Consider the following 23,124-nt stretch of genomic DNA (forward strand, 5'->3'; position numbering starts at 1 on the left):
TTGTAGTACATAATGGGCACACATTTTTATCCCACTAGCACAACAATGACAGGCAAACACAGTGGTGTAACTATCATACAGAATACAAAGAACTGTGGAGGGCCTGTTGGAGAGGGGGGCCTGGGGGTCACAGGTCTCCGAATGGTTACTGCTCAGTGAGCTGCTGCCTCCTGCTCTCTACTGCAACAAAAAGTGCAAAAACATGAAGGTTTTTTTTGGGGGTTTCTAAAAGTGTGGGGAGCAGTGGAAGAGGGGCAATATGTAAATAACAGTACTGGCCTGTTGGGTTTATTTAATGTTTATATGATTTTCTAGTAGCCTTAAGGTATGAAGATCCAAATTACAGAAAGAGCCGTAATCTGGAAAACCCTAGGTCCCGAATATTCTGGACAAAAAACAGCATTTAGACATTGTGAATTTATGATTTAATGATTTTCTGTGGAAAAACAAACATTTTACTAAAATTCAATGCTTCTTTTGTGAATTGTACACAATCTTCCTAGGCTACATTCCAAATGATGCCATAAAGCCCACTTCTCCTGCTGAGACCCAAGCAAAGCTCTTGTACAGTGTAAACTGCAGAGAATCGGCTGCAATGTTCTGCCAGAACAATATTTTTGGCCAATTTATTCCACTAAGTATCCATGTATAGACTCAATGAAAAGGTGAAACATTTGTAAAAAATCAGTTTATGAAAGGTTCAAAATCTGATTACTTTAATTTATTTAATTAACCCTCGATATTCGACTGCCGAATGTAAATCCTTCGACTTCGAATATCGAAGTCGAATGATTTACCGCACATAGTTTGATCGAACGATCGAATGAAAAATCGTTCGATCGAACGATTATATCCTCTGAATCGTTCGATTCGAAGGATTTTAATCCATTGATCGAACGATTTTTCTTCGACCAAAAAAACGTTAGAAAGCCTATGAGGACCTTCCCCATAGGCTAACATGGCACCTCGGTAGGTTTTAGGTGGCGAAGTAGGGGGTCGAAGTTTTTTTTAAAGAGACACAAAGAGGTTAAGGGAGGTTATATGGTGTTAATGAGTGAATAAACATGACTGTAATTTGAATCTAATTTTTGAATGATTAACTTTGTTGCTACAATGTCTCCCTAAAATGCCTTTTTGTTTTAGCACAGCTGCTGCAGCAAGAAGCTGCCAACCTCTATTTTTCCTTCCTGTTTTTCCTCTGTGCTGCATACAGACAGCCCGGATGTGACCTTTTCCTTAGAGATAGGGCTGTACATCTGTGCAGTGTTATTTGTTATACAGCTCCCCCTGTCACCAAGCCAAGGAATGGTGCACAGCATTACAAACAGCTAGAATACTCAGAATCTCATTTTGAAAGCTAACTTTCTTTATTATTTCCAAAAGAATGTGATTATGTATATATTCAATTATACATACCATAAAACAGCAGTTGGGAAACCTAATTTTCCTCTATATGGCCACTTGTCACTCATGAGTATTAGTTACCTCCCACAAGTATCTGTGAACAAAACATTCTAGTCAAACTGAACAACCACACCAGCCAAGTCAACACCACTGTGTGCAAAACCTTTAACTCCCCTTTATAGTCAATTACTAAAAGCTTGTTAGGATAGAATATATTTCAGATCACCCCTGTTTTTTTATTTAAAAATTGGCATTTTACCCCTTGTTCTTGCCAAGTAAGAGGTGTCAGTTATGTAGTCAACTGGTGATAATTAAACCATAGGTACCAGTACCAAAAGGATTGCTACAGCTGTTTAATTAAAAAATAAACAATGTATCTTTCAGTGGTAGGTAATCAAACAAATGAATTACAGATATAGGAACTATTATCTTGAATCCTTGGGACCTAGGGTTTTCTGTATGTCCAGGGGAGAAACTAGATATTACTGGGCCCCACAGCAAATAATTTTTCTGGCCCCCAAAAGTTCTAGCAGTTGAGCAGTTTTATTTATATTTATTGGAATTGTATAAGAATTAGGGCCTCATGGGGCCCCTATTCCTCCTGGCCCATCCTGCAGCCACAGGGTCTGCTTCCTCTGTAGTTACACACCTATGTCTTATTTCTTTTATGAGAGCACCTTTCCTTACAGCTACAAAATAATATATAGGAAATGGATGGATTTTAACAATAAAATGATTTATTTATTTTAACAATGCAGTCTTTCAAACTGTTTAGATTTCTTCCTCGGGCAATTGTGAATAGTCAAGGAGTTGGTGCTCTCGCTACTGGCAAACTGCATTTGTTAATTTACATAAGGTGCTGTCTTTTCCCTGTATAATCCTATGTAGGGCCAATATGTACATATATACTGAGAAAGAATGTCCTAAAATGCATACTGTTTATACTGTATGGAGGTGCAGGGAAACAATAGATATATTGGATCTGACTGTCAATGACTATCGGACACCCAACTACTGCATGAAGACAGAATGAAGAGAAACAGATGCTGAAAGAGGAATAGTGAATATAAGCTTAATTATTTCAGAAATAATGCAGAATTTATGATTGATTGTATTTAGAAAGTTTCTCACTTCAGTATTGGGGAAGTTTATATTAAATTTTTATTTTTGCAATAGTTCCCCTTTAATCAAAATGGTAAAACAGAGCTTGCCACAATTTATCAGAGGGGATTTTTACAGATCTCTCTCTTCACAGGTATGGGATTTTAGGCTCATATTTTTCAGATGCTGAAAATAGAGCAAAAACCAAAATATGTCCAGTAAACAGAGATTTGTGTTCAATCGTTGATTAATAGCCTTAAATTGTCTGTTCATATCTAAAATGGTGAACACAGGGTTGCGCAGCATTAATGTAGTTACCTGTGTCTGATGAAAGAAAATAAAGATGTATCAAGTTGCAGTTGCAGCCATGTTCTTGCTGCAGCAGACTTTGCATTTATCTGTTTGTGGACACTGGCTGAAATTAATCAGAAAGAATAGCATTCTGAGCTCTGTTCCCATCTGTGTAAATCACACAGTGCAATGCAATATTCATTTATGTATGTGGAAAAAAGATCGAAGTCCAAATAACATGTACAGTATGTTTATAATTTTTTTAGTGCACTCCTTTACTGTCCCCATATTGTTGTTATTTCACTCAAACAAACCTCAGAGTTAGCATTTCTCAAACCTGACCTTGATCCTTGTTTAAAAATTTAAAATACATCTTTGTACTGATGCATCTGCTTTGCTGTAAGTTTACCTACAAAACATGCACTGTTGGAAAAAGAGGGTCTTTTCTGTTTGGCACCTTTGTATGTTTTGCAATTTTCAGTTTCACCATGTAAAATATTTTATAAACCAGAGTAGAAGAAAAGACGAGAACGGGAGGATCAGATGTACAGAGACCGTCTTAGAATTCTTTTTATCATTGCTGTGATAATGAGTCTACTGAATTCCTTGAGCAGCAGTGGTGATAACGTCTCATGCAATGACTTTGTGAATGAAATGCTGGCCAAGGGTGAAGTGATGTGTGTTCAGGTTGAGCCAGAGAACGACATTGTGGAGATCTATCTGTATCCTGGGGCTGTGAGTAGCACTAAATGCATATTATGATAAAGTAAAACGCACAGGTTCTTGTTTTATGTTAATTGTTATCTACATATGTTTCAGTAGTAGGAGCTACCATAAAATGGTAAATAAGATTTTTTGGCAGTTATGAGGTAGGTACAGATGGCAGGATTACTGACTTCATCATGCTAGCAGAATAAATTGCAATCTGTAGATTCTGGCAAATACCAAAGGGATTGCTATCAGTTGCCCTAGACAGTCATTATTATTAAGCCTGTGGGCTGCTGTTTGGGCCTCTGTGGACATGCCAGGGCCTATTTTGAATTTCAGTCCTGAGTTGCCAATAATGATAGTGTTTTATAATATACATAGTGCTGATAATATAGTCTCATTCTTAAATAAACCATTATAATATAGTGCAACTATGATGCTACTACAGCATTGACACGATAGACAAGGGTATGTACCTTTTTGCGGTGTTATGATCTGTTATGATCAAGGGTATGTACTTTTTTTTAAGATGTTTAAAAATCTTTGTTTGCACAGTTTGTAAGTAGCACTGGATGAAGGGGCATGTCCCTGAAACGTTTGCTGGGATCTCACAAATAAAATAAGCTTTTTTCAAAAAGAAATTTTTTGCAGAAGCAGTGGGGCTGGGCAAATTTGCCCATGGGCAGTTACCTATAGCAACCAATCAGTGATTAGCTTGTTAAAGCCATCTGCAAGTAGAACAATGAATGCAGCAATCTAATTGGTTGCCATGGGTTACTGCCCAAGGGCAAATTTGCCCAGTGTTGATAAATGACCCTCAGTATGTGGAGTGTGCCTATGTTCTATTTTGTTTTGAGTATGAGAAGGCTTTTTGTTTGCAGCAGGGCCTACATGGAGCACCTCCAGTGAGTTATTAAGTTTAAAGTATTTTGTTTATGCGGAACAAGTTTTGCGGGGAATGAGTTTAAAAGTTTGGATATTATGCGTCGGTCCCTAAGATCAGTAAGTGACAGCAGCACAGAGCATGTGCAGTGAATCAGCAGAAAAGAAGATGGGGAGCTACTGGGGCATTTTCGAAGACACAGATCTTTACTGCTAAAGGGCTGTGGTTGCCTTTGGCTGATACAGAAGACCAAAACATAATGTACAAGATTTCTACCTACTTCTTTAGTTGAGCTTTAGTTCTCCATCCATATGTGTTATAAATGTATTTAAAATTTTTAGCTGTCAATCAATCATGTTTTTAACATCCATACCTGTTATACATGTATTTAAACATGTGAGCTGTAGTTTCCTATTTATTAAATTAGTATCTGTATCAGCTAATAATTTAGGGTTAATAAGCATGCTGTAAGTAAAAATAGTTAAGGGGTGGGTAAGGCTAGGTTTAGGTGGAAAGATGTTCAGTTTTTGTTAGGTTCAGTTTGAGGTAGTGTCACGTTCGGCACCCTATATCCAGAACCCAAGCTAATCTCCCTGGTCTCGGCTCTCACTTCTGCCTTTAACTGCCACATTTCACCTCGGGAGGAGCCCTCGGCTAATTGGATGGCTCCAGATCTTAATAGAGAGAGGAGCTAAGCTAACGGTTCTGGACGAGCAAAGGGGCACGATCGTCTCACCAGGATACTGGAAGGAAGAACACCACCAGGAACAGGCAGGCCGGGTCAGCACATGTAGGTTAGAATAGTCAGAAAGGCACAGGATTAGAGAGCGTAGAATAGACGGTGGACAGGCAAAGGTCAGATTGGAGAGGTCAGAATAGTCACAGACAGGCAGGATCAGGATTGGAGAGGTCAGAGTAGTCAATCAGGCAGGCAAGGGTCAAAACACTGAAGATCAATAGTATTCACTAAGAATTACACCCAGGAACAAGGCTAATTGAACCTAACAAATGGCAATATTATCAATCCAGACTTCCCTTTATATACATTTGAATTTGGCGCCATTGTGAGCTGATGTCACACGTCATCACCACTGCGCCTTTAAGACACAGAAGTGCGCGCCGCGTGCCTTAGGGGAAGCCAGCACTGGAGCAAAGAGACACATGCAGCGGGCGTCCCCATCGTAGGAACCCGCCGTCCACTAGACCTCCATGGTAAGGTTTTCTTACAGGTAGCATCCATTTGGAAATTGCTAGGCAGCAGTTAGGGATTTGAGTCTTCATTTTAGCTGTGAATTAAAGTTGACCTGTCATCCAGACTTAAATAGCTATATAATAAAAGCCCTGAGCAAATTAAACATGAAACCCAGATTTTTTTAAACATCCATACCTATAACAAATGTATTTAAAATTTGAGCTGTCAATCATTTATTACCTGCCCCACCTCTACTTTCCATTCAGCACTTCCTAGATGTCACTGCACTTCTCAAGTTCCCCCTCCCCTTTTTGGTCTATCATTGTGTTTCCTGTGCATGGACATAGGTATCAGGTCACCCCTATTCTGGTACATACACAAGTATGGATGTTTTTTAAACATCCATATGTGTTATAAATGTATTTAAAGCGGAACTCCACAAAAATATAACTTAAGCTTTTTAAAAAGTAAACATAAACATAAAACATTGCAATATATATAATTTAAAAATATGCAGACTTTTCCTTATTTTTAATGGTTTCTGACAATTCCCTAAGCCTAGCCCCCTGCTCTCCTGCTGATTCCTCTGACTACTTTGCTGAGCTGGCTGACTACTCTTACTTTGTATCAACAGACATCTGTCCTTAGCCTGCAACCTCCAAAATTCCCTGCACATGTGATTTCAATAAGGAAAGGAACATCACAGTGCAATGCATTGTGGGTTATGTAGTTCCTGCATGCTGTCTGTAAGCTGTGGAGAAGTTACAATTTGTAACATCAGTGTTTAGTCCCTCCTTCCCTGTCAAGATTTCAAATGATGCAGAAAGAAAGAGAACTGTTAAACAGCTGGATTTCAGCATAGAAAATTGCATTTATTCATACTTTTTGAAGAAACAGGTAACTGTGATGGATATATTAGGGCTTTCTGTGTTATGTGGGCCTCTTTATCAAATTTTGGTTTGGAAGCCGGAGTTCCCCTTTTTAAATGTGAGCTGTCAATCATATATTGCCTGCCCCACCTCTACTTTCTATTCAGCACTTCCTAGATGTTGCTGCAGTCCTCAAATTCCCCCTCCCTCTATATAGTCTATAATTGTGTGTCCTGTGCATGGAGATAGACATCAGTTCCCTCCATTTTGGCACATACACAAGCTTTTGTCTGGTTTGATTGTGAATTCCAAGATGGAAACAAAGGAAATCTAAACAACGTACATAGTGTAAGTGAAATTTATTTCGTTCAGCTTACACAATAGAAATTATTTGGAATTATTTCTTAGGGTGACGGGTTTCCTTTAAGGAGTTGATAAATATATTTGAAGATTTTATGGGGCTTGTGAGTTTTACTCCAGTACTTGACTGGAGTATGTTGACACCATATAAAGTCAACTGGCCTAAGCTCTCGCACACAGGGTCCTCACCTCGTTGTCTCCTTAAAATATGCAGTTGTAACTGTGCATATATTCTGGTGAAATTGCTGTCCGTATATGTAAACTGTTTTGCTGTTTATTTGTATCCACTTACCTTTTACAGCAATGTGGGAGATGACAAAGCTATATAAATAATAATTACAAAAGGCCCAGGCCAGATGCACTGTATAAATTAATAGGTTACATGTACTGTATAACACTCAAGCTATATCACTACACCCTTTCAGCTTTAATGCCAAATGCACAAAATGTCTCTCCATAGCTACAGTACAGCTGTTTACATTTCTGTATCCATCATGTTTTCTTGGCCTTCTTGTTCCTAGGGTAACAATATTCTAGTTTTTGTGTTAACTACACTATAAACTGTTTGAGTGACTGCAGAAAATGAAACAGTCATTGAAGTCTAATATTCGCGCATACTGCTGCTGTTTTTCCTGTTATAGAGCCTATAAAGGTACCTGTAGCTTGGAACAAAGGCACCTAAAGGTGCCTTGCTTCTTGGCCCATCTGGATGTGGAAAAACCTTGTTGGCACAGGTTCCTTGCCTGGCAATGGCTGGCTCAGAGTTTGTGGAGGTTATAGGAGGTAAGATGAAAAGTATTATCCACTCAATCATTACTTTTTGTGGAAAGGTATGGAAATATTCATTGTTGTATGGTGTAAGGCAGGCAGATGTAAACAGTAACCAGCATGTAGACAGGCCATACAGGTATAGGAATCACCCCACCTGCTTTATTAGATTAGACAAACCCATCTATGATGTTTCCCTCAAAAACGTATTACATCATGTCCATTTTCTCCTTGTTATATTTTGTTACAACAAAGTTTGCACTGGGATCTTCCATGTGTGCATCTGAAACTTATGGTATATTGCTGCAGTCAATTGTAATAAACGTAATCAAAAGTTGGATCGGTAGCCAATAAAACTATATTGGCCACATTTGATATAACAGGTGCAGCAAAAGTCCTGTTTGGTTCTGCTTTGTAAGGCTGATACAACATTGGAACCAGAACTGATTTCAATATGACTGGCTCACATGAAAATCACTGTTGTCCATAAGGCCCTAAAGGCCTTATAAACAGTAGAATCATTACAGAAAATAATTAGGGTACACATCAAATATGAATTTGATGCAGTTATTCTACTGTACAAAGAATATAGAAAGGGCAGCAACCATTCTCAGTCTTTGCTCTATGTTAAAAGAATTTATGTAGCCCCTGCAGTACTTTGCAGAAAGAAAGAGACAAATACTGAGAAGCAAAAATAACTTCTGAATTCTGACAAAAAATCGGATTGGAGAATCCTATATGCATATATGCAAGAGTGCTTAGGAGACTGCTTAGAATATTTTATAATCTTTATAAATTCATTTAGCACCCAAATGTTAGGCACCCACAGTAACATCTCTTACCTGAGACTACAGGCTGGTGCTTGTAGCCCCAAGGCTCTCTGTTCTTCTCTGCAGCTTTGGCCCAGTGCACATGGACTGTAGAGTGAAAACACGTTTTTTTACTTCTAAGTTTGACTTTCCACTCTAATGCACATATGCAATCCAGAAAGAGTAAGACAGTGGCATTGGTGCTTCTACAGAAGGAAGCCCGGCCAATGCAGTTATCAGCAAACAGGAGCACTGGCCCAAAAAGTGACATCTTTCAGCAGCCATCTGTGGCATTTACCAGAATATATAGATTGCCAGTGCATGCCCATTAGGCCATTGACATACTATGGGTTGTAAAAAGTGGCACTATTTATTAAAATAAAATGAATAGGCAGAATGCATTTTCTAGTTCTATTTATTGTTCTCTTTTTTTTCAGTAAAGGGATTTTTAGGGATTTTTAGGAAATGAAAATAATGTGCAGTCTCCCATTAAGCTATGTTTGTTATTGCAGGTTTCAGCTTTGTTATATGACATATTCAGTGCCATTCTATTTATACGCAGTGTTGTTTTTTTCTAATTATAAACAAAGTTAATTAAGCTTGCTAGGTGCTGAAGGAAACAAAAGGAATTATGCATACATTGTTACACCATTTTCAGGAATGTGGATTGTTTCCACAAATACCCAGTTCATTGGCTAATTTCATAATTAACATGACTTTGGGGCAAATTCACTAATCTCTGAAAATTCACCAGCCACGGCTTTGCTCACATCGAAACACTTCGCCAGGCGTAGAGTCGCCAGGACAATGCTAATTCACTAAAATCCGAAGTTGCATCCAGGGCGCAGAACACTGGCGAAGTTGCGCTAGCGTTACTGTGGCAAGCAAAGCAAAGTTGCGCTAGCGTTGGCTAATTTGCATACGGCGGGAAGTTAAAGTTGAATGGACGTACATTACACTACACAAGCCCAGGGAACCTTAATAGGATAAAATAGAGTTGTTATATTGCCCTACACATGAGTCCAGTGTATAGTTTATGTGCCATATGTTAGGAAATGTAGGGGGGAAAGCGGGTACCCCAGAAAAAATTTACAATCTTTTGCAGCCTATCACCCTGAAAAATTAAAAGTTGCCAGTGTTTTTTGGGAAAAACTATTTTTTGAGGAAGTCCTATCTACTCTATTGCCAGGGGCGATTCTTGCTATTATGCCGCCTGAGGCGGCCTTCTTTCGCCGCCCCCACCCCTCCCCACGGCACTAACCTTAACAGCGCCGGAGAGGGCAGGGGCGGTCCGCGATGCATAGTGCAGAGAGTGCAATAGCGCTCTCTGCACTAGAAGAGCCAAATTTCCGGTTTGAAGACCAGGAGCGGCATTTTTGCCGCCCCTGGCAACCAGGGGGGCGCTGCCGCCTGAGGCGAGTGTCTCAACTCGCCTCATTGGTGGAGCGCCCCTGTCTATTGCATTCGCCTGATCTGGTGGCAAAGGCAAGTCTGGCGCAAGAGGTTATATTCAGTAAAATCCGCATCTTAGTGAATTTGTGAAGTAGCGCTCTTTCGCCGGAGTGAAACTTCGCCTGATATTGATATTCTAAAAATATAAACACTGATGATCATGCATTCTGGTTGGAATGTATTTATTTATCTCTGTGTATGTGCAGCATAATCTTTCTGAACTGCTGCTTGCATTCTCAGATCCAACTCATATCTTCTTGCCAGTTGATATAACCAAGCTGAACACTCTCTGGCAACAGATTTGACCAGAGGTGACATCATTTCTAATCTGCGTTCTTGCCACCATGTGCAGGTTGTGAGGTTCGCAGCACAGCTGGTCCATACCATGTCCATGAAATATGAGCGATTGCAGGAAGAAAAAATTCAGTGTAAATACACTGAATCATTGAATTTGGCAAAGCAGAATGCCTTCAAATCATTCAACTACATCTTTATGTACTCATTGATGCATAACTTCCTTTCCTTTCTATGATTTAGGTCTTGGTGCTGCCTGTGTCCGGAGTCTTTTTAAAGAAGCTCGTACCCGTGCTCCCTGCATTGTTTACATTGATGAAATAGATGCAGTTGGTAAGAAGCGTTCCACTAATATGTCAGCATTTTCCAACACTGAATAAGAACAGACGCTTAATCAGCTGCTGGTGGAAATGGACGGTAACAGAAACACGTATCTAAGAATTGCACGTGCTGAATTGTTTAAGCTCAGTCAACCATATGTCTTTGTACTATATTTCAGGTACTTTTGTTAGAAACAGGGTTTGCTCTTAATTTTTAGCCACTCTGTTAGTAAAGACAGCCATGAAAAGAACATTGCTTGCTAAGTGATGCTTTTTTTTACTGTTATATGTTGCTTAATTTATTATATACGCAGTACCTGTTTCCAATAAGGCTCTCTTTCCCCCACACTGAGCATTCTGTAATTTCTGCACCAGATTTTGTTTGAAAACCTGGTGCTGTCTGAATTGACTGAAGAAATGTAAGCTCCAGTTTTGTTGTCATGTCAGTTGGGGATTGCAGCCTTGTGCTTGTGCCAAGTCCTTGGAGGCTGCTGACAAGAAAGGCTTTGTGCTTTGCTTTTTTGCTAATGGTATCCTTTTTGAAAGACTTGATGTAATGTAATGGATTTCATCCAGGAATGAAAGTGCCCACATGAATTCTGTATCTTGGCTCCTCACTTACTGCAGTGGAAGGTGGTCATATTATTCTGTGTTTCTCACCTTTAGACCCTTCTCTCCTCATATCCTGTTATTCATACAGTTAATGCTAAAGAACTCCCAAGTGTTGTTAAATACGTTTAGATATCAACTGATCTTGGGAAAGTTCTCTTCCTTGCAAGAAACTTTACCAGTCTTTAAGCACACTCTCTCCATCAATTAGACATATCTGTTTCCGCTCGCTAATTCACTGCATTGACTATCAGAGTTACAGAAGTACCTAGAGGTACTAGAGGTAGACATGCAAAAATGTGCATGTGTCTTGTGCCCCCCGCCACACACACTCGTGCCATAGACACAATACTCTATTGCCTACCCCTAGTTCCAGCCCTGGAATTCAATTATGATTAATATTATATACTGTACATGTTTTTTTATATTCACGCTTCCAGTTTGTCATCCTTCCACTTCTGTTTTATTTTAAAGTACCCCTTACCGAGTGAGAACATATATATATATATATATATATATATATATATATATATATATATATATATATATATATATATATATATATATATATAATGTTCAAAGTGGACCAGCACACCGAAGTTTTCAATCAAAAGAGTTTTATTTCAACATCACTCATGTGTCCAATGTTTCGACCCACATTAGGGCCTTTATCAAGGATAAGGATGGCCCTAATGTGGGCCGAAACGTTGGACACATGAGTGATGTTGAAATAAAACTCTTTTGATTGAAAACTTCGGTGTGCTGGTCCACTTTGAACATTATATACGCTGATTGACCAAGCACCCACATTCGACCAACAAGGAAGGAGTGCAGGTACTTTGTGAATGCTTATATATATATATATATATATATATATATATGTAACGCTAATTTGGTTACTGTCCCTTTAAATAATAGCTTCCTTGGCAATTCAGGGGCCCTGAGTCCCTTTTGCAAGTCGAAAAGTACTGGGAACTAGGAATCACAGCGCAGTGCCTCCACCTAGGGAGCACTGAGGAACTTACCTCAGAGGAATCCCCTAGGAAATAATAAACACACACACTTTGCAGATAACAATATTTAACTTTATATTAACTGTAAAGTAGTAACTAATACAAAAGTCACGCCTGTATGGGAATATAAGGGACACTACCTAAATCCCTATTAGGTTTTAACTATCTGTTCAAACACAGTTCGTATAGTATCACAGTCCCACTTGTCTGGAAGGGTTAAAAAGCACACAGTCAAAATGCAATGTCCCTTTCCCCAGAGCTCTTATTCCCCTGGTAGCGCTACCTTTTCCCAGAGTACCTTTTCCCTTGGAAAATAGCAGCTTCCCACGTAGCAGGCAAAATTACACAAGGCCTGTCTTCCTGTTAGGCTCAGTACTGTGGCAAATCCTCTCTTCAAGGGATTTACTCAGCGATTTCTCTCAGAGGCAGATCACACTGGAATCACAAGTAACTCTTCTCCAGAATCACTCTCACCAATGGCACTTTCCTCCTCTGAAGCTTTAGCAGCGTGGCAGGGTCAGACAGCCTCTTTCTGCACTCCTGCAGACACACACAGATCCAGCAGGGCCTACCACACAGCTTCACAGTCTGGCACACCCTCTCCTCCCAGGATGCACTGCGGTGTCCAGCCAATCAGGTCGCTCTCCAGCCTGTTACTGGGCTGAATGATGTCACAGACAGAAAAGCAGGGGAAGGATTTCTCTTCTCCCCTACATTCTCCCCTTGGACAAATCGGCAACGTCCTCGCTTGCCGTATGCCCTGGCATGCCTGGACAGCAAAACAGTCAAAAATGTCTTTATCACTATTGTTACCTGGGACCCTAATATTGGCCTTACCTGGAGACCTGCGCTCACCCAGACCCAGTACTTTAGATCTATCGGGGGTATCAAAGGTTTCAGGGGCCACCTTCATGCCAATAGGGTTCTCCACAGTAGTCTTCTCTCGACTCAACACCCTATCCTCTTCAGGGGAGTCACTCTCACAGACAGAAGGCTCATAATAAGACTTCTGTATGGTGGAAATTTTGTAAGTCTTACAACTTCGGGCCTGATGACCCATCACTTGGCACTTGTAACATCTCCCATGGAATCTTCTACGCCTACGGCGTACTTTACACAGTGCAGATTGGGTTTCACCTTCATCAGGAACTGGGCAGTTTGACTGGATGTGGCCAAGCTTTCCACACCGGTAACACGTAGGAACTCTCTTAGTTTCAGCTGGGGGTTTGGCTCTCTCAGACAATTGAGCTTTTAAGTCCTCCAACTCTTTGCGAAGTTTCTTGTTGTCTTCTGCCAGTTTTGCTTCAGCAGGGGATTTCTCTGTATGCCCTGCAGTGGAACTCCGTTTGACCCTCACATAGGCATCAGCCTCCTCTCGCCGAACTCTCTCCATCAGAGCAACATACCCAGGGGGTAGCTTATCCTGGTAGTGTGCTCTAATTGTCATGGCAACAGGGTCACTATTCAGGGTCCCTCTTTTCAATTGTCGAATTCTCATAGAATCCATTTCATCGTCTGTAATTGCACCGCGGCTCACTAGCAATCTCAGGCCTTGTTCTAGCCGCACAAGATAAGCAGACAAATCTTCCTTCTCTTTCTGGACGGTAGAGTGGAAGCGATAGAGCATCTCTGTAGCACTCTCTACAGGGCCAAACGTCACCTCCAGGACTTCAATCAGATCACCCGAAGTAGCATCGGGGTGACCAACCATATAGGACTTAACAACATCCACGGCAGGGCTGCGAAGACTCTCAAGGATCTTCCTTCTCATAGTAGTCTCGGGCCCAGTCCAATCTCTCACGGACACAACAGTGGAGTCTCTCCAACTCTCAAAGGACTCTTCACCTGAGGGTACAGGATTGGTACCTGAAAACACTTTAAGTCTCTTAAAATTACCATTCCAGGCTAGCTGTGTCAGTTGGTCAGTAAGTTGTCCCAGCGCGCTCACAATCTCTGGGGTATCCAGCCGGCCACCAGAACTATGGCGACTCCCCTTGGAGACCACGCTCTCACAGGATGGACATCTCTTTATGTGACTCTTTTCAGCTGGCGAATCAAACAACGTCTTGTTCAGCTGCACACTCTCCGGTGCCTTCACTGCATACTGGGTAGTAAGGGCATCACCCTGGGAAGCTAACTCATCTGCATCATCAGACATATCAGGCAGAACAATCTTCCAGGGCCCTTCACTTTCAGCATCAATATCAGGGGGAACCTGGTCACGATCTATCTCTTTAGGGCTTTCTATAAGAACATTTAGTAGGACCCCAGCAGAATCTCTCCGTGACGCAGCCACTCTTGGGCGGTAAAAAGTCTGTTCCCCATCGAGAATTTGGTAAATAAATTCTTCTTTCACTCTGGGCACCATAGGCCCTACAGCGGCAACCTTTCGAGGGTTAAGTCCCAATGCAGTACACCATTGGCGAACACTTTGTGGAGTTTCAAAGGCAGACATATTTTCATCAAACATCCCCAGCTTCCCAGTCGATATCTCAGCAGTGCCTCCAAAATGTAACGCTAATTTGGTTACTGTCCCTTTAAATAATAGCTTCCTTGGCAATTCAGGGGCCCTGAGTCCCTTTTGCAAGTCGAAAAGTACTGGGAACTAGGAATCACAGCGCAGTGCCTCCACCTAGGGAGCACTGAGGAACTTACCTCAGAGGAATCCCCTAGGAAATAATAAACACACACACTTTGCAGATAACAATATTTAACTTTATATTAACTGTAAAGTAGTAACTAATACAAAAGTCACGCCTGTATGGGAATATAAGGGACACTACCTAAATCCCTATTAGGTTTTAACTATCTGTTCAAACACAGTTCGTATAGTATCACAGTCCCACTTGTCTGGAAGGGTTAAAAAGCACACAGTCAAAATGCAATGTCCCTTTCCCCAGAGCTCTTATTCCCCTGGTAGCGCTACCTTTTCCCAGAGTACCTTTTCCCTTGGAAAATAGCAGCTTCCCACGTAGCAGGCAAAATTACACAAGGCCTGTCTTCCTGTTAGGCTCAGTACTGTGGCAAATCCTCTCTTCAAGGGATTTACTCAGCGATTTCTCTCAGAGGCAGATCACACTGGAATCACAAGTAACTCTTCTCCAGAATCACTCTCACCAATGGCACTTTCCTCCTCTGAAGCTTTAGCAGCGTGGCAGGGTCAGACAGCCTCTTTCTGCACTCCTGCAGACACACACAGATCCAGCAGGGCCTACCACACAGCTTCACAGTCTGGCACACCCTCTCCTCCCAGGATGCACTGCGGTGTCCAGCCAATCAGGTCGCTCTCCAGCCTGTTACTGGGCTGAATGATGTCACAGACAGAAAAGCAGGGGAAGGATTTCTCTTCTCCCCTACATATATATATATATATATATATATATATATGTATAACGGCATGCATCCTGTAACTTTGTTTCACATAGACATGAAACTTGTTAGTGACTTCTATTATTGCTTATATATTATGGTCTCTATTAGTACTATGCACCGGTTTGCCAGCTGCACCTGCTTTAGTATATGAGGCACAAGATGCAGTGCAGGGCTCACATTGTTTGTTGTGCCTTTAGATATGAGATGTGGTGTAAGATCACTTGCATCTAATTAGAGGGGCCTGCAATTACAATCAAATAGGAGCAAGTTGCACCCATATGCATGCAGGTTACTATACAATGCGGCTTTTTGGGGGCCTCCAGCTCCACTTCACTTTCTGCTATTCTAGAAAATAGAAGTGCTGGAACAACGGTTTTAAACGTTAAAAAAAAAAAATCACTTATGACTGGGTTACTGGTCCTTTAGTTAGCTATACCCTCTAAAAGCCACTAGTCTATATTACTTTGCTAGCTTCTTATAAAGGTATTACAACATAGTAGGATATCTATCAAAATGGTAGGTAACACCAAAAGTGAATAGGTTATATATGTATTTAAATAATGTGTACCCACATTGGGAAACACTATATTTTAGCTTATTGTATATACAAATGTAGGGATGTGAAAATTTAGACACCCTTACACATTACAGACATTCACATCCCTAGTAATATGGACTCCTAAGTGGTTCCTTATGGGGACCCTGTGGTTATGTAACCCCTGTAGTTCTCACAGTGTACACCAGATGAGACTGTGCCAGAGTATAAAGGTCTTGGGAAGTTGGGAACCATGAGATTGGGGTCCATTGCTTTAGCCCAACCAAGCAGGCTGGAAAGGAATGGGTGTTGTGACCCTAGGCACATTGGCCCTAGTAGAGTGATAGCATACTTATTTATAGATCACTCTAGGAGTGATAGAGAGGATATAGAGGAACCATGAGATTGGGGTCCATTGCTTTAGCCCAACCAAGCAGGCTGGAAAGGAATGGGTGTTGTGACCCTAGGCACATTGGCCCTAGTAGAGTGATAGCATACTTATTTATAGATCACTCTAGGAGTGATAGAGAGGATATATAGTTCAGCAGTTCAACGAGGACGAGGATATTAGAGGGATTAAGATCCCAGGGTATTACTGACCCAGAGTAGGGACTAAAGTGTTGAGACTAGGGATGGTAGGAATTCCCCTAGACTGCCACTCAAACAGATCCTATAACTGGGCAATACCCCTCACCAGCTGCAACTATCTCTGCTGTGTATTCCCTGGCCTGCAGGGATTCAGCCTATACTGGTACTGTGAGTATATGCTACCTTTATGCTGTCTGATTGTTCTAAGCTCCATTGTGGATATTTGCTGTGTTATGTTAAATAAAGACAGTTCATTGGTTAAGCATTAAAGAAATACTAGCGCCCATCATTGGTGCTATCGCACCTGGTTACAGTTGCACTACACCCTGCCTCCACCCCGCTGTGAGGGCTTACCCCTGAGAGAGAGGGCCACATTTGGGCCTCATTTGTGGTAGTATTCCCACACAGAAAGTAGCTAGAACTGACTAAAGCAAAGTCAGTTTATTATAGCGCTACACACTACTTACATATCGTGCATACTAACATAGTGTATAAATACTATATTGCAGCTATGTTGCCATTTAAATTGCACAAAATTTATGGCACATATGGAGAATTAAAATATGCTGGTTTTGGTTCTAAGTACATTTGCATGGCAAATAATAGATACTGTATATTGCATTTTATAATTACACTTAATAATTGCATGTAATACAATTGTTTTAGTACATAATTGGAGATAAAAAGGGGTCATATGTCATTCATGACTTTCTACACACCTGCAGGATGAAAATCTATTGTATAAATTAAGACTGTATTCTGATGGGATATTTTAGGTGCTGGACATATAGAATATTTACATTTAATAAAAACGCGTTGCTAGCACTTTCCCTTAAAACCCCTGTAAGTCAAAAAAAACAAACTAGTTTTAGCGGAAAAAATGCATTGATCTGGGGAAAAAGCTTCACTTTGTCACCTTCATCCCTCTTCAGATTTAGATTAGCACATGTACAGTAGTGTAATTTCCAGATAAGTCTGCGCTAGGGACACCTGGGAGAGATAGGTACGATGGCAGTGTGGTGCTGTGCTACTTTTCCAATAAAAAACTCCAGCACAGGGAAAGCAAAATTACAGATATTCACTGGGAGTTCCTAACATATCCCCCGTCCCCCAGTTGATCAGGGTCTCCTTGTCCTTTGAATTTCAAGAAATGTGTCTAGTAAAACACTGCAAGCTACCAAACAATTTTGTTTTTGTTTGCAAATCCTTTTCACTGTCTGAGTTTAAATGCTTCAGTAAATTTGTTGCCCTTTCTCCCAAATTCCCACAGTAGTTCATCTATCATCTATGATCTTGTGTCCTTGCTTTGCTTTCCTTACAATTATAGCAAAATGATGCAGTCAGTAAGTAACATCTGGAATGTTTAGCCTTGGATTCAAGGTTGACCATTTTCACAGCAAATTGTGTGATTTTTCTAATGTCCCTTTCTTACAAACTTTCTACAATCTTGATATTTTTAATGATGAAGAATAAAATGGTTACAGTTATTCTGTTTTTTTTTTTATCATTGAAACAGGGGCCTAAACTGGCTTGTAGAAATTCCCTGAAGGCAGAGGGCAACCACTGAATTGAATTGTTTGTTTTTAAATGCACCATTCTGTGAAATGCAAATTATTCTGGTAATATCTGAGCTGTGAAAAAGCATGTTTAAAATGAGCAACATTATACAATTTTTAACAGAGTTGCATATATAAATAAACAAACTCAATAAAAATTATTAATATTCAATATAATTAGAATATGCATTCTGCATATTTGCAAAATGTCTACAAGCCTTTCTGATAAACTGATAAAAGGGAACAAAAAGTAGTTCCTGCATTTTTTTAGGGAATATTTGGTGGTAGCATAACCTTCTGCTGTATTTGCAGTTTTAGCCAGTGGCCCAGCATAGACAAGGTAAGTGCCCCCTGCTATTAAATGCAAGAAACCATCTATTTATGCAATAATGTTATAAATTATAAGGATAATCATAATGACCAAATAAAGGCATAATGCCACAGGCAAAGTGATTTTTTAAAATGTATTTAATACACCCTAAAAAGGAATATAGTAATCACAAAGCACCAATGAAAAATATATATTTGACAGGTTATTTTTGACTTTTTGTGTTTTTTAACGTTAAGAATGACAAGAAATGCATACGTTTATATGCTACAGAAAGTAAAAGTACAGGTATGGGACCTATTATAGAGAAGATCATTATCCAGAAAGCTCCAAATTTGATAATGCCATTTCTCCTAAAGTCCAATTTAAACAAACAATGCTTAATGTTTTTTTCATTTTACTTAATGCTAACAAAGTAAAATAAATCCATGTTGGTGGCAAAAACTTATTTTGGGTTGTTTTAATAAAAATTGAGATCTTTTTCAAACATTTGTTTTTAGGATAATCTTTCCTAATAGTTTATTTAGTATCTGTCTGCTAGGAAAAATTAAGTTGTCCATAAAGCTATGTTGAGCAGGCGTAATGATGAAAGAAGCAATCAGTATTGTTTTGACATTTCATTCCTTGGGACAATACAGAGCGGCAATTCAAATGATCAGTCGTTGCTCAAATAGAAATCTGTGTAAGGAAAAATGTTTCTGTGTAACCTCAAGATACAAAGCTGTGGAGACGTATGGCAAAAAATATTGATGGCAAGTGCAGAATATGCTGCAAAGGACTTCTGTCTGCTGTTGTGGCATACTCTATTTATTGGCAATTATGAGAGTGCACTTTTATCTTGTGTAATAAACATTTTGAATGCCACTTTTTTTTCCAGTGAAAGTGGCAAATTATGCAACTACAGTATTACCGATAAGGGGCAGAAAGTATTTCAGGTCTATGATGAGGTGTGAAGGGGGTTATTTATCAAAAATCCATTAGCGTTTTTCACCAAAACCTCAAATAGTCAGGATTTATTAAAGAAAAAAAAATGTGAAAAGTTGCCAGAAAAAACTCAGCAGGTAAGACCTGGCCAGGTTGTTTAGAAGTCAATGGGAAAGTTCTTTAAAACGTTATCTATGTGGTTGAGTTAGTGTTCAAGGAAAATAAAATGCAAAAAGTCACTAGCCTTTTATAACAGAATTCTTTTTTTTTTTTTTGCACTCATTTTTTTTTCTATCTTGAATTCTGAGTTAAACATTGGAGTATAATCACTTCCAAAAACTGGGGCAAGTGTTAAACATTGATCTTTCATCCTGCTTTATATCCACTTGGTTATTTTCACTATGGTCGCAAGCTTTCTCTCAACTGATGTAGCGTGTTACACTGTTTTTTGGTACTTTATTGTGTTATTTTCACAGGATAATCCTTTTGTGGTGTGGGTTTGGTTTTTGGTCTCTCACCAACAGAGCATTTGACTCCAAGATATGTTTTCAATTTGATTTAATTTAGAACACTATACTGTACTTTCTATTTCCTTTTTTCCCTTTTCATTGCTCCCTTTGATGGACTTTTAGTTGCTTTACTGTTTAAATGATTTTTAGTAAACTCAAAGAAAGACTCCTTATCCGGGTCCTAACCATTTTGGATAGTAGATCAAACATTTTGTATTCTGCAGGGATGGGTACTACTGACCATGTTATAGTGCTGGCCTCCACCAATCGGGCCGACATTCTGGATAATGTACTGATGAGACCAGGAAGACTGGACAGACATATATTTATTGACCTTCCTACCTTACAGGTAAATTGAAAGAAATATGGCTTAATAAAACATTAATGCTATGGGTGAAAGAACGTGTGAAAAGGGATTTGTCAAGAAAGAAACAAAGAAATATGTTTACTGAGTTTTCCTCAAAAATTCAAATGCCAGGAAAGCTATTTACATCTTAAAATGGTTTAAAGTACCTCTGCCATTGACTTCTACTTGAACTCGGCAGGATTTAGGTGGCGAAGTATCAAATTAGAGCTGTTTCCTGTCACGATCAGCACCCTGAATCCAGAATTAGTGCTAGGCTCCCGGCCTCAGGAAGAGCCCTCAGCTACTCAGATGCCTCCAGGTCTTAAGCAAAGCAAAAAAGCAAAGGGGCACTTTCGTAATGCAAGTTTTAGGACGGAAGGCAACTCCAACTTCACAAGGAGTAGACAATGTAGCGTGGTCAAACAGGCTTGGGTCGGTACAGGCAGCATTTAAGAATAGTCAGGCAGACAAGGGTCGATATTGCAGAAAATTCGAATTTACCAGTCGAAACTTACTAGATCTGACCCTAAGGGGCAGATGTATCAAGGCTCGAATTTCGAGGGGTTAAATCCCTCGAAATTCGACTGGGGAATAGAATCGAATAGGGAATTCGGGCGAATTTACGCGCTGGCGAATAGTCAAATGGGCGAATATTCGCCCGGCGAATAGTCGAGCGATCGAATATTCGATCGAAGGATTTTCATTTGATCGAATGCCTTTTTATTCGATCAAAAACTTAGAAAAAAAGCCTATGGGACTTTCCCATAGGCTTTTAAAGCAATTCGGTAGGATTAATCTGGCGAAGTAGGCAGTCGAATGATTTTTAAAAGAGACAGTACTTCGACTATCGAATGGGCGAACAGTTGCAGCGTTTTTTCGCTCGATCTATTCGAATCATTCTACTCAGGCGAATTTACGCCAATTCGATAGTCGAGGAGCACAAAAAACTCCTCGAAATTCGAGTTTTTTTCCCTCTATTCATTCACACGAGCTTAGTGAATGTGCCCCTAAATCATTAAGAGAAAATGGAAATTTAACTAAGGAGATGAATTAATAAATCCTGTTAAACATTTTAGAACACATGCAGATTTATTATTTGTCCTTTATATTTTGCAGGAAGCCCAACTACTAGTTTCTACAGCTTACAGGCAAACAGAGAAGGTGTTGTAAGATAACAGGGACAAGCTGATTTTGGTAAATGTGTTTTGTGTCCTACTCCTTCTTGACTGTGTTTTCGTGTACCTTATCTTATACTGAGGGGGACACTATACTGACCAGCTATTTGGAAAATAATATCATGTTGTTTGGCTCTTGCTTAGAATTGAAACAGTTACTACAGTACTAAGTGAGAAGCTTAGTTAATTTGTTATTGATAAAGCCAATGTAGCAATGTAGTTGTACAAATAACCATTTAGTCCACTAGAGGGCACCATTCATTTGTAAACTATCATGTTTGGCTTCAATTAATCTGAATAAAAAAATAACAGATTTGCAGAATAATTTTGTCACTGCGTTTCAAAATGGATGTATTTTATATTTTATAAAATGTTGTATATTTTACCTTAAAGGAAAGTCTAATAAAAAGTTGTCTATTGAGAGTTGCCATCAGCCTTGCTATCAGTGCTGTTAACTCTGCTCTGTTACAAGCCATTTTTCTGTCTCAACTATACATAGCAGAAAAAAAATGCTGACTTCTATTTAAAAAAAAAAAAGATTCACCTCTGCTTAACTAAGACCAAAATGTGCACAATATTAAATTACATGGCAGCGCATAATTAAAATTCGTGAACGAGCTTAGTAGGCATTGAAACTGAGCAAATACAAGGTTGCTATGGTGACACACACATGAAGCAGGAAGATATACACGACTGGCCAGCACTTGCCACGTTCTCCTCCTGTGAGCCGATCGTGTGTGTTTCCATAGGATTCATGCCTCTTTAGTTCTTCTTGTTGCCATTCATCTTCACGTCCACATCGCAGCACGGCAGATCAAATAGTCGGGCAGGGGGAATTTTGCGCATGTGCAAAGTGTTCAGCTGCCATCTTGGTTACATCACTCTAAGAAAAATGATGGACATGATGGAGCTTTGATCACTGCACAGAGGGCAAAAAGGGAACAATTATGAAATTATAACTTAGCTCAGGTACAGCTATGTGTATTCAATAAATGCAGGAGACTATAGTTACAGGCTTTCCTTGTCCTTTAAAATTCTAGTTTATTTTTCCCACCCCATGTTGTAGGCATAGGTTGAAGTAAAAAATAATTATTGGGCCCCATTTACTTGCTATTTTTGCTGTGTTACTGCATTGGTGCAAATTTGCCCCGTGTTTTTGTTACTATGTGGTTTTTGTAGTATTATGTAATGCAAAGTCCTCTAGTCTTCATTATAATAATCTTACATTTATTGTCTCTCTATTCCTTCTTAGTTGACCAATGCTCTGTTAGAGAGGGACGTTATAAACTATGATGACATTAATCAGCACATTGGGCCTCCTCTCTATGGAACCAAAAAGATTATTGCTCCTTAAACCTGGATTGAAGCAGAGAAATACAAACAAGATAGTGGAGAAGAAGAACCTCATGCACCTCCAAGGGAGGAGGAAGAAGAGCCAAACCTAAATCCTGTCTGACATTTGCCATAAAAAAAGATGAACACTGTAACTCTGTGTGATGCCACTTACGGTACCAATGTGAGAGTTCTGAACACATGTAAATAAGCTCTAGCTGTCACATACAGAAGCTTTTAATTTTATTCTGTACAAGAGAAATATTGGAAGAACATATTCTGATCATTTATGAATTTTTAATATATAATTTATTTGTGGATGTTCTTGCTGAATAATATTTGTGATGTGAATCAATCAGAAAGAGCAATACTTAAGGGCAGATTTA

At 39.6% G+C, this 23,124-nt stretch overlaps 1 long non-coding RNA gene across 1 annotated transcript; it reads left to right on the forward strand.

The window, feature by feature from the left end:
• The first annotated feature begins 19,635 nt into the window (after positions 1-19,635).
• Positions 19,636-23,003, forward strand: LOC121393237. The gene is made up of 3 exons (XR_005960878.1): positions 19,636-20,234; positions 21,348-21,425; positions 22,659-23,003. It is a non-coding gene; the product is annotated as an uncharacterized LOC121393237 (long non-coding RNA).
• The last annotated feature ends 121 nt before the right edge of the window (positions 23,004-23,124 follow it).

Source organism: Xenopus laevis, chromosome 4S (assembly GCF_017654675.1).
Source record: "Xenopus laevis strain J_2021 chromosome 4S, Xenopus_laevis_v10.1, whole genome shotgun sequence".
Lineage (NCBI taxonomy): Eukaryota > Metazoa > Chordata > Amphibia > Anura > Pipidae > Xenopus > Xenopus laevis.